Raw genomic sequence first — 12,950 nt, forward strand, 5'->3', positions numbered from 1 at the left:
GCTCCACTGTGTGTCTGTGGCCACTGTGCATGACCTGAGAGAGTACTTTTGGTGTGTGAGCATGATTTTTCTGCTTACCATACCAACTGCTTCTTGAGGACGATTAGTATCTATTGAATTGAACTAAATTTAATTCCTTACAGGCACATTGTCCTGATCCTGGGCCATTTTTTTCCTTCTGGCTTAGAATTACAGCAGTGGCTGTTTTCTTAGTGCAGTTGCTGGAATTTGTGTGTGTGTGTGTGTGTGTGTGTGTGTGTGTGTGTGTGTGTGTGTGTGTGTGTGTGTGTGTGTGTGTGTGTGTGTGTGTGTGTGTGTGTGTGTGTGTGTGTGTGTGTGTGTGTGTGTGTGCCACCAGAGAGAAATCTAGAACTCCGGGGCAATGAGTGTATTTGGCTGAGTCTGCTTGCTTGAAAATACAGAGAGAAAGAGGTCGACTATTGTTGGAGACAAACCTGCACATAACTGACAGAAACACAGTTGTTGATTTAACAGCTTGTTTCTGCGTTGTTTGCATCAGATCTTTAAGTAACTTGGAGATGTGTTATTGTAAAATCAAACAATGATCTTTAATGATCAACTGCTAAATGGGCCAAGGATTTGTCATGTCTGAAGGATCTGAGAGATCCAGTTGTGGGACAGACTGTCAGTGAGTCTAATGAGGGGCTTATTGTTCAGTCAATGATTAACATCTATACTGTTTTCTGCTGAGTGGACAATTCAACTCTCCGTAGTCAATTTGTTATTATACTTGATGTTGCATATTTTTATATAACAAAGCATCTGTTTTGTTTAAAAACTGGAAATTACTCAGGAAAAGTAGTTGGTCCTGTCATCAAATGGTGGATATGTGGCTTTGTAATGAAACTATTCTAACCATATGTTTGGCACCAAGACACTTGGAGGATTTAACGCACTGATCCTGCCGTGTAGGCTACTTGTTGACATTAATGTCTTGATTTCAAGCACCGGCACGCCAGAATAATCCCCTCCACAGATAAACTACTCTGTGTATAGATGCAACTGTGCTGTGATGCATCCAGTTAAAGGAGGCTGAATGGGTGCACTGATTACAGATCTATATACAATCTCATTCCAATACAGCATAACTAGTACAGTACACAGGATATAGTGGGCCTTTTTCTCGTTCTTCTTTTCTGGCATAAATCAGCTCATGTTTCTATCTTAAGCACCAGCGTCAGACCCTTTCCAACCCTTGGATCCGTCAGCTGAGGGATGCTGGGTTTCACTGCAGCCACCAGAGGGACTTTGGACCTGTTGTTTGAGTTGTTTTGGACGCACTGGGACCGAGCTCTGACCCAATTAACACTCTCAAAATCGTCTATAGGCAGACTATTTTTCTGTCTGTTCCTGTTCCTTTTCTGCTATACTGAGATTTGTTGTTTTTTCTTTTATCTATTTTCTTTTTTTTTGTAAGAGTGGAAAAAACACCAACGCGAGCATGGTGACACGGGTCAGAGCAGGTCATTTGCCTCCGTAGGTCCTGGTATGATGACTTTCTGTGTCATAAATCGAAGTTAAATGTAAACCAGCCTAAACGGGATTAAGCTTGCTTTTATTTGCAGAAGAGTGCACCCACCTCTTTGGACTGACATAACCCTTTCGGACACCACAGCTGATATGTAATGCAGGAGGATATGGTCTTTTAAGTGTGGCCTACATTAACTCCGAGAGTAATGATGAAAAAAACTTGTTTTCTGTGGTGCTTAGGAAGTCAAAATGAATGTTTCTTTGCATCTGGGGTTGTCAAAGTTCTGATGAATGAGTGTCAATTTAGAAAGTCAGCATATGTGATTGATGGCGGCACAGGAGAGATGCCCATGAAAGACAAAATAACTACAAAACAACTCTTTACTACATTACCCCACTTTATTTATCAAACATTAAGATACTAAAGAGAGCATAAGAAAGAAAGAGCGAGATATGGAGGGATTTTCATTTTTGGAGTTATAGGAGTTAACCAACCAGTATCAGTACCAGTATGATACAGTGCATGCTTTTTTTTGGTCATGTTCAGGGACCGTGCAGAATGTTTCTGAGGGCCGCCATTGGGCCGCAAGCCAAACTTTGGAAATCACTGCTTTGCACCCTTACAACAGCTTTCTACCTCTACCTGATCAGCGGATATCAAGACAATAAAATCATAGCTGAAAATTTGTGAGATGATACATATTTGTTCTGATGGCTGATCAGAATGGAACTGTGCTCACAATTTGAATATTGATAGAAATGTTAATATTGGGCTAAAGAATCACAAGCTGAGCCATATATTGTTCAGAGATGGCCGCATATAATCTGTCAAGTTGTTTTGATTGCTTGTTAAAATAACTACTCTGCTTGAAAAGTTCTCCTGAGGTGACCAGACAAACCCGCTGATTGTGAAGAAGCAGCTTTGCTCCCTGGCTTTATTTTTTCGGCCCCCTCTCTGCGCAGCATGTATTACGGTAAAATGGAGGCGGGCTCTGACCTACATGTGCGTCGCGTTTTGATTGACATGGCGGAGTCTCACAGTACGCGTCGCGCCGCGCCAGCAGACAGTCAAGACCCGACCCTGGGAATAAAAAAACGCGCAGCCCCGTCTGTTTGAAGATTATTTTATTGCAGCGAGGTGAGTTGTTTTACACTTCTTTCCCGGTACCAACAAAAAGATCGGGAATGGAGGCCGACGGAGGCGATGTTGGAAAAGTTTTAAAAGTGCGTGTCTGTGTGAGTGTGTGTGAGTTTGGGGAGCTGAGCGCTGACGCCGGCAGTCTGGGCCACTTGGCCAGCGCAAAGGAAAAAGGAAAACTGCTTCACTGGTGCGGAGGAGGAGGAGGGGGGTGAATCGAAACTTTTAGGCAAAAAATTTCCCCGTTTATTTAGAACCAAGCAAAACAGCGCGGATCTTCGTGGTAGTTCTCATTTTTTTGCGAGTGAATGCTTCGTGCCGTGTGTTTTGGAGCCCGCTTTGTGGTCCCGATTTCTCCGCTTTCACGAAAGAATGTGTTTTTGTCTCCGAGGACTTCAGATGGAGTGAGTGCGCAACAGGAGAAAACCTTTCCTCTTCGGCTCATTTCTGCAACAAATCGCAGTTGTTGCGCTGCGACGTGCGTTCTGGAAATAGTCGGCTGTGTTGTAGCTGCTCGAAATCAGGAAATGAGCACTTTTTATTGCTGGAAAATAAGTTGGAATGGAAGATGCTGAGGCAGTCAGATTTGACAGAGGGGGTTGCGAAATCATTGAATTGACGCTACAGGGGGTTATTTTGCTTTGGATAACTGTTGGGAAACATTACGGGGGCTGCGTTGTAGCGACTTTCCGTGGAGTTAGTGTGCGGTTGCAGAATGCAGGGAAAAGGCTTTGGAGAAGAAAAAAAAAATCTCAACTCCAGCATATCCTAGCATTCCTTCCAGCCAGTCTCTCTCTCTCTCTCTCTCTCTCTCTCTCTTTCTCTCTCTCTCTCTCTCTCTCTCTCTCTCTCTCAGAAACGACTACGTGTCTGTCTGTTTGTGCAGGGGAGACAAATCTCTCTCTCACAGCCTCACTGATGCAGACGTGGAAATCAAACATTGGTCTCCTGCTTGAGACGATCGATTATCTGCCTTCCACGTACCCACCTTTAAAGAAAAAGGTGGTGGTGGGGTGGGGGGAGAGAGAGAGAGAGAGAGAGAGGACTATTCTGCATTAAAAGCCCGTCGGTTCCTCAGTGAAGAGGAGGCAAGAGATGTGGCAGCAATAGGTCGGAAATTTTAAGATGCAAAAGATGACTTGAGATCCAGACTTTTTGTGGTTGTGCGTCAGTTTTCTTCAATGTAATAACAGGACTGAGTGGTTAATTGTCATGCTGTCATGATGAGCGGTGGAGGGGGGTATAATTGGGGCTGTGATTTGGGAATCCATATCCCCATATACCCTGCTGTGGGCTCTGGATCCAGTGGGCACGTTGGAGAATATAGGGGAAAAAATAACCCAACACATCACACACACACACACACACACACACACACACACACACACATGCACGCTTACTTTTTTCAGGGGAGAAAGAAAGAAGGAGAAATCCGATCCCAAATACATGACGTCAGATGACATTCCTTTGGTGAAAGGCTGATGTGGCCATGTAATTTTTTTTTTTTTTCTGAGAAACACTGATATCCAACTTTTTTTTAATGATTGGCTACCCGCTGAAAAGGTGTGTTTAGGTTTTAGGTGAGAGCGGAGGAATTCTGTCTGTGGTGCATGAATGGGCAATTTATTTTGCTTCCACAAGTCAGAAGCATCAGAAAGCCTCAGCATCAAAAGTTTAAGCTGTGGACTGTGACCTAAGGTATGAAGAGAGGGAAGCAGGTAAAGATGGAGAGTAGCTATGTGATATAGTGCATTTTACAGACATGTCTAAAGTTGTAGCACATATCAAATGTAAGTTTCTAGATTCTTTTTTGCTCTTAAAATCTAAATCTGGCCTTATCTCAGATGTCAGCAGTTACTTAACTCTTAGATTGCTCTACAGCCCTAGGACATCTCTTCTTGTGTCTTTGGTTTCACTTGAGGTTGTCTATCAGGGCCTGCAGCTGGCGATGAGCGTGTTACATGTGAAACAAATGCTGATGGTGCTGTGGGGTTTTACAATTGATCAGCTGGCGCAAAGAAATGGAAATGAAGGATCTCTGGGGAGAGAGAGAGAGTTGTCTGGAAGTGTTGGTCCGAGGATCCTGTGTGGCCTGAAGTTCAAGATGCTGAGCTGATCGCAAAGGATAAGAGCAATTTTTCATGGGCTAAGCACTACACCCATATCCCCATTAACACTAGCTGAACATGGTTTATATCGCTGTGCACCGTTCTCTGAAAGTTAAGCCTCTTTGGATTCAACATATATACACAATAAGAATGTAAACAAAGCTCAGAGGCCGGCATTGGAAAAACTATGAAAGCCCGCTTATGTTGTTCTTGTACTCATGGCAAATTGAATAAAAAGTTTGGATGAGAAGTCTTATGTCAGCACTTCTAATGCACTTTTTTTTTAGTTTTTATGTTTTATATTTGTGTTTAGTTATTGTGCAGAGCCAGGAATGTTGGTGCTAGAGGATGTTCAGCAGCATAATGTAAGCGGGGACTTGCACTCAAACTGATGCAATTGCAAGCAAGTGAATTTATTCACGCAGTTTTAGTTTGCCACTTGTAAAATACCCTTCCTCTGTGTACTTTTTTTAAATCAAATACTCTGCAGTTACATAACAGAGCAGAAAGAACAGTGTTTTAGACTGGAGTCAGGTTGAAGGAGGGTAGGTGTTGCTTTGGCTTTTCTCTGTCTTTCACATAAATAGACAAAGGAGTGAATAATGCTTTATATAAGTTAACAACCTGTGTTCTGTAACCATTACAGCTTTGTCACACAGGTACAGCCCGCTCAGTGTCATGGTGCGTCTTTGCTTGACATGAGCTCAGTGCAACTTTGCAGCTGCTTTGTTTGATCCCACTTAATCAGTTTGATTAATTCCACTAAAGTGCCTGAACCAGGTCTGGAGAATGGGTGCCAAGAACTCAAAACGTATCATCAGAGAATCAATTTATGGTGCTTTTTTTTTTGTCAGACATGATTTCTTGACAAGAAACACTTTTCGCGCTTTCCCCTCCAGGTGGAAATAAATCCTAAAAATGACACATACCGCCTCAGGTTTGACGGCCTGGTTGTGTTCAAGTGGAAAATGCTAGATGATTTGCCTCTAATATTTTGGGACAGGTTATTCTAAGCGCATTGAGGAAGTTGTTCCCATGTTTCATGAGGACTCGTGATGCCAAGAGCATCTAACCTCAGGCATAATCCCCGTTCTCTGTTTTCTGTCCGCACAGGCTTGTGGTTCACGTTTGGCCCAATAAAATCTTCAGGTACGCCTGGTAGAAATGGGGTCAGGGAAGGGGCAGGATGATGCTAGCCATTGTGTCTGTGATCTTGTGTGTCTGACTGGTAACCTAGAACATGTTATCCGAGGTGTACTGTTACTGAGCAGTGCTTGTGTATCAGGAACAGAAGCTGGAGCAGCTATAGAGTTACACAGACAAGACAATGCAGCTGTGGAAAGTGTGTGTGAACATGTAAAAGAGAGGACGAAGAACAAGAGGAGAGCTTCAGATAAACCTCTGCACTATGTTTCTTGTTACATCGGTTTTCCGGGAGTTAGACCTTACTTAACTGTACCATTTTGATGTTTTCAGACAGGTTATTGCCACTACTGCCAAACCTATGTGTTATACTGTACAAGTTTGAAGGCAGCGAGTGAGGAAAAAAAGCTTTATGCCATTAAATGGTAATTATCCATCAGATAAAATTCCAGATCTAGATACACAATCTAGGTCCAGCTTCTCAAATGTAAAGATTTGCTTTGCATATTTTCTTATTTTTTGTTTATTTTTGAGATACTAACATGAATATCTTTGGATGTGGCTTTGGCATCACCTTGGGCTGCATTTTTGCAATTTTCGGACATTTTATAGACCAAACAAGTATTCAGTTAATCCAGAAAATGATAATCAGATGAATCAATAATAAAAGTAATTGTTGGTTTTAGCCTTAGTCATTATAGGACCGTGGTGATTTAGCTGATCAAACAGGCGCAAAAGCCCTGGAGGCTAAGCCTCCATTTGTCAACCACCATTTTTGCTCCAGTGTCTGCAAATAGACCGTGCAAACGATCATCCATAATTACCCTCTATTTACTGCATATACTAATAATAACCATACACAATGGTCCTGTTGGCGCTGATCAGCTACCCATATTTGGAATATTTCCTCCCATTAATTAATATGCCGATTCTATGTACAGAACTAAACTGTGTCTGCAGTTTGCATAAAGTCTGCAATCAGTCATCTGTTCCTCCGAATGCAACAGGTGTGCTTCCCTGAAAGATTGCCGGTTTAGTCAAGTTAACGCGAAGCTTCCTGCTTCCTTGACTGCGATAGGAGTTTTTCTCATTGGTGGGTTGGATGTGTGGAGGCATTCTGTGGGGTCAAGGAGTTGACACCTTCAGTGCAGGAGGAGAGTCTCTGCAGTTTCTCTTCCTCTCGTCCCTGTAACCCTTCTGTCCCGATGATACGCTGCGAAGCATATGAGCTCTCCCTGTGGTGGTGGAGCAGACTGCTGTGTTTGCCCCGAAGACCGCCTCCGACTGTTATGACACATGATGGAGTGCAGGGGTGCTCGAGAGGGTTCACCAATATAAACTTATGTTGCCCAATGTTTCATTTATATTAAAAACGAGTGGCTCTCTTAAGCTGACAGAAATCTTCATGCAATAAATTATGTATTTATTATTACGGCTGATTCTAAATCTGTTATTCTCTTGATTTAAGGAATTAATCATTTAATCTTTAAAGCATAACATACAAGTTTGCAGTTGTTGGCACTGTAGAATGAAACGATGTTGAGTGTGTGTGCAAGTTTGGGTGTTTTTTGGTTCATCTTTAAGTGTATATATAAGTGAACACAGTCTCTTGCATTAGGAGTTATGGCAGGTTCCTGTTTCCTGTTTCATTTTAAAGTTTGGTGACACGAGAGGTCATATATTAGTAAAACTAAACCCACAGGTACTGCGTTATACCAAGCAAACAGGCACAAAGCAAGAGCCGCACGGAAGTGCAGAAAAAAAAATGTCCCATTTAATGGCAGCAGCTGGTTATCTGTACTTTCACTTTCCATTCCTCAGCTTTTTCCTCTGTCTCTGCTCTCTCCCTCTGTTCCTTGGTGTCTCTTTCTCTCCCACATGAACGGTGGCTTTTTGTTGAAGTATCCCAGCATCTCATGTTTGCTTGGCACAGAGCTGCAATGTTTACCCTCCTCCTCTCTTTCTTTCTGCCTTCCTCCCTCCTTCCCTTCCTCTCTCGTTCTCTAGAGCCCCGTCTCCCATTTTTTTTTGTCTCCCTTGATAATTTCCTGCATTGTTGACAGTTGATTTAGAAGAAGATAAAAGAAGCCTTTCAACTTCTCTTTTCCCTGTCTCCCTCCTCCCCTCTCCTTTCCCATTGCCCTCTACTCTTCTCTTCTCTTCTCTTCTCTTCTCTCAGAAACTCATTGACTCTGTAGCCGATATAATAATGATTTGTAGGAGTACACCTACTACTAATTTGCATTGTCTATCAATCTGTTGATTATTGCTTTGATGGATGAAGCAAAGTATTGTCTGCTTTTCTTGGTCATATATAAAAGTAAATCAAATATCTTTCTTGATTTCTCCTCAGGTGTGTATGTTGGATATTTTCCACAGTTATGTGGTGTTTTCTAAGCCAATTGATTAATCAGTCAATATATAGTGAGAATATTTGGTAGATTTAATGATAATGAAAATAAGCTGTAGCCTTACTTCTGTATCACAAAAGACAGACAGATATAATAATAATAATTAGGGAGATCTTTCATTAGTATATCATTCATTTGTATATAAAAGAGGTGGAGGCATGTATCAATTACTGCCAAAGTAATTTTTAGGCCAGATTTAAACCTGATCAGAGCTAAACAGCACCCAAGATCATCCAGGTAGTTATATGATGTAGTTAAGTACAGTAGGGTATTTTATAACTCAATGAGGGAATATAGTAGACGTTTTGTGCAAATATAAACAATATTTGTGGAGCCTTGATGCATTTGAATACTCAACATTGTTGTGGCACATGATGCAACCTAAAACTTTCACTTCTCCGGTGATTTGAGTCAGTGCTTATCACCTACTGTCGTTTGACAGCTGTGTTGCTGCAGCTGAGACGACAAGGAGAGTAGAGGTAGAATGGCACTGGAGGAGGAGAACAGATGATGAAATAAAATGATTACGACAGAGAGATAAAATGTTTGGAATCCAGAAATTGCGCTGTCAAGCTTCTCATCAAGTTCTCATCACTTAGTAAAGTTTTAGTGGATACGCGCACACAGAAAAGCTGGAAGGATTCAGATGAGCTGCGCAGCGCTCGGCTGCCCTGCCATGCTCGTGCCCTTCCACTGTTCCTCGGGGGTATCATCCATAGAAATAGCTTGTTGAAGAGCTGCCCCTGGTGTTTGTGTGTGTGTGTGTGTATGTTTGTGTGCGTGTGGTCAGCTGGCTGAAGGGATCAAGCGTGCACTTGTACACACACAGATCACTGACTTAACACATGCATGAAACATTCACACACACAGAGTTAACTTTACGTGCCTGCATTAGCATGCCAGGCGTGTTGGTGTTGCTAGTTGGCAGGCGCATGGAAAGTTCCGCCAGTCGTTAATGGCTGTTTTTATGCCTGACTGTGAGCATTATGAGTGTGTATCTGAAGGGCCGAGAGTCTGCTGTGAGCTGGGGTTCATGTGTGTGTGCTGGAGTGGGGAACTGAATCTGTAACTTGTTATATTTCTGATTATTATATGGCTGTAACTGGAATTGGAACTGGTGCATGCACACATTTTCACAAGTTTTTCTCTGTGTGTGTGTACACGTGTGCATGTTGCACACACTGGTCACATGTTGGCGGGTATGCAGGACCACAGTTGAGAGTTCTGCTCAAGGAGGAAGTAGGTGTTTTTTAATGCAAAGCCACATGTTTTATTGCATTCCCTTGTTAAACCACCTTCCTCCATCCCCGCCGCCTCCTCTTGCATGCAGACACACTTCAGTCCCTCCCTCCCCTTCCTACACTCTCTCTTCCCCCACCCGTCCCGGCTCCACATACCTGTCATTTCTCCTTCTTGTTCTTCTGCCACTCTCAGCTCATTTCCACACCGCTAATACATTTGAAAACACTAATGGACTTAATCCTCACTAGCAATTTTAGGTAGTTTTCAAAAAGAATGTCATCCACATTGAAATTCAAAAACATTCAAAACCACCACAACTAAATCAGACAGTAGACAGTAATTCCTGCACTGCTTGAAAAATCATAACTTTATCCTCTCAAAATAAACTTACACCATGAGCACATTTAGGTTAATGACAACACCTGCACTGTGTTATTGACTTTACCAACTTTCTAAATGAGTGAATTGGGTGATAAATACCTGTCCTCTTAATGTTACTGCCACAAGTGCACCTGGTCATGTCTTTGCAGACAGCACCATTTTGGAAAAAACTTAAATTAAAAAAAAAAAAAAATTCAGATGTATTCGGCTTTGTGTGGACATGGCCTCCCCTATTTTCCTTCAGTCCTCCCCTCCTTGCCCTCAAGCCAGACCCCCCACAAATCACTGAAACATCCCAAACACACATCCACCCACACACGCAGGCAGGCAGAAACACACACTACCGCACTCACACACCCACATCCCTGAACCAGTGTGTGAAATCCTGAGGCTGATTGAGGAGGAGGAATGTGACCTTGTGACCCCAGGCTGTGGGGAGGGGTGTTATAAGTGTGTGTGTGTGTGTGTGTGTGTGTGTGTGTGTGTGTGTGTGTGTTTGATGTTATGGAGCAAGTGATTGTATGCACACTGTCCACTGGCTTGCTATTCCCAGAAGTGTCCTGCCTCATTTTTTAGCCCATTTATGTTTTCTTCTAATGGATTAAACACTGCTGTCTGGTGTGACATGCATACATACACACACACTGCTACGCACGTCCACATTCATAAACACGACAATGTGTTGGTCACGGAATTGGCATGTAAAGAGCCATTCATTCATGATTTGCTCGCTCTGTTGTGAATTTTAAGGCTGCGTATGTGTGTGTGTGAGAGAGAAGAGAGTCTGTGCACTCATCTAAGACTCAGTTGTTGTCTTGTCTGTGAGAGAGGAGACAGGTTTCTCATGTAGGTGTGACTAAATAGTCTTTTTCTCTCAGCACACACACACACACACACCACCCACTGAGCAAGCTTTTTCATGGGCCATAAAACTGATGATCTGAATGTCTCTTGGTGGTTTGTCTGCATCTAGAATGTGAGTTTGTGCATCCGTCTGTATCTTTGTGTGTGTGTGTGTGTGTGTGAGGCGGAGAGAGAAAAAAAAAGGGGGGGTGGGCGTAGAATTCACTTCTTGACTTGGCATAGCTGTCTTAATTAAGACTCGTGGCATGCAGCCCTGATGGAGCTCGGCATTAGTGGCAGAGACACGCTGTGTGTGCAGGCCTGGACGGCAGCAGGTTCACTGGCAGTGAATGTGGGCTTATTGTCTGGACTATGTGGTTGTCCTGCTTCACTCGTCTTTACTCGCTGCTCGTAATGAAGAGCTGATTATGATGATTGTAGGTCATTGCATTGAAATGCATGGTAATGCAAAGGTCTTTGAGCCAGAGAGACATCTGGTCGGTATTTACAGCAAACTTCACAGCAGAGGTAAAACAACAAAACAGGTAAAAAAAAAAAAAGAAAGTTGAGTCCGGATGTCAGGATGGTGTGAAATTCTTCATCCAACTGACTTTACAGCAATATATTAAAACAGTCTCACTGGACACATCTCTTTCTTTATGTCTTTCTGGAGATGCATGCAGAATTATGCATCTGCACACTTAAACACTCGTGTGTATTGTGCCCACTGTCGGATCCCTGAGTCTCATTCTGTGGTACGTGTTTGGGTTTTTGGGGTTTGACTCCAGGGACCCATTAGCTGAGATGTTTATTGTGGATTGTACAGTTATGGCCCCACAAAAGTTTGACTTTTTTAAACTGGGTGTTACCAGAAGCCAAACTGTACACTAAATATGCTGAATGTACATGTGAAATTGTTCCTCGTGAGGAAGCATACAGTAAGGAGTCTTTAGTCCTGTGGTGTTTTATTGTGGAGTCTCGGCTCAGCTTTAAGTTTACTGGCAGGAGTGTAAGACTGAAACGCATTGTCCACTGCCTGCCAGGGTGTGCAATGTATTGTGTGTATGTCCGTCTATATATGTGCGCATGCTTGTTTTTGTGTGATGGAGTTCAAGCATGCCTGCGCACCCAATTGGTGTATGTTTATGTGGGTGTGTGCCCGCCTGTGTCTGTGTGCCGATGTGCGCAGTGAGGAGGAAGTGGCTGTGTTTGTTTAAACTAAGCACGCTCAGCCATGTGGGACAATTTAGCGGGAATGAGAACCCTGCGCAACCCCCACTCCCCTCCCTCCCCTCACCCATCCCCAAGCCTGCACCGCTCTCCTCCCCCACACTAACCCAAAACCTTCTGAATGGGCGGCTGTCTTTTGAAGGCTGAGGGGTTGTTTGGGAAGTTGGGCCAGTAGTGTGGGGGTGAGGATAGGGGGGTGCTAGTGAGGAAAAGAGGGGGCTCGGGAGCGCTCAGACAGGTCAAAGCTGAACGTGGGACAGAGGAGCGGTAGAGGAGGAGATGAGGGAGGAGAGGAAGAGGAGGAAGGCTGAGAGCGCTGGTGCATAAACATCAAAGTGGAACTAATGTTCATTGGCCAATGGTCCTTTCTTGTGAAAACCATGCAACCACGAAAGTCATACATAACACACACGCTGCCTTATCTGCCACTTGAAAAGGATCCAGTTCTGCGGACGAAGCATCATATTTGCGCTAAAGGGCTGCATTATATGGAACCAAGTGCATTTCATAGCAATAAAGGAAAGACTTGGAGGAGTTGGTGGGCGGAGCTAATGCAGAGCTGGTCCTGCATAATGTCATGCTAGCATAACATTGTCGCGTCTGGGATGTAAATGAATGTCTGATCTATGTGGAAGGCCTTCTGAGAGCTCACAGTGGGCATCATTTTGTGAATGTGTGTATGTGTTAAAGAGAGAGAGAGAGACGAAGAAAAAGACAGACGAAGAGGATGTTTGAACCTGAGTTGAGTTCACCCTGTCTTCGTATCTCCATGGTGACTGGAGAAAAAATGACACTAAAATAACGTGTATTTCTGAAACGACACATAAATATATAAAGACAATAACTCCATAACTGTCTGGCTTTTCTCCCCGTTTCTGTTTTTTCAATTTTCTATCCGTCTTTCTGGCTTTGTTATCAGTGGCTTGTTTCTGTGTTTGACTCACATTTAAAAATAAGTGTTAA

At 43.2% G+C, this 12,950-nt stretch overlaps 1 protein-coding gene across 1 annotated transcript in view; it reads left to right on the forward strand.

Annotated features, from left to right (window-relative positions):
• Positions 1 to 2,560: 2,560 nt before the first annotated feature.
• Positions 2,561 to 12,950, forward strand: part of fndc3ba (fibronectin type III domain containing 3Ba) — an 88,836-nt gene continuing 78,446 nt past the window's right edge. Inside the window, exon 1 of the mRNA XM_070842080.1 lies at positions 2,561 to 2,629. The gene's annotated coding sequence lies outside the window, so the exon portion shown is untranslated. The remainder of the gene's footprint in view (positions 2,630 to 12,950) is intronic.

This window comes from Pempheris klunzingeri, chromosome 13 (assembly GCF_042242105.1).
Source record: "Pempheris klunzingeri isolate RE-2024b chromosome 13, fPemKlu1.hap1, whole genome shotgun sequence".
Classification (NCBI taxonomy): domain Eukaryota; kingdom Metazoa; phylum Chordata; class Actinopteri; order Acropomatiformes; family Pempheridae; genus Pempheris; species Pempheris klunzingeri.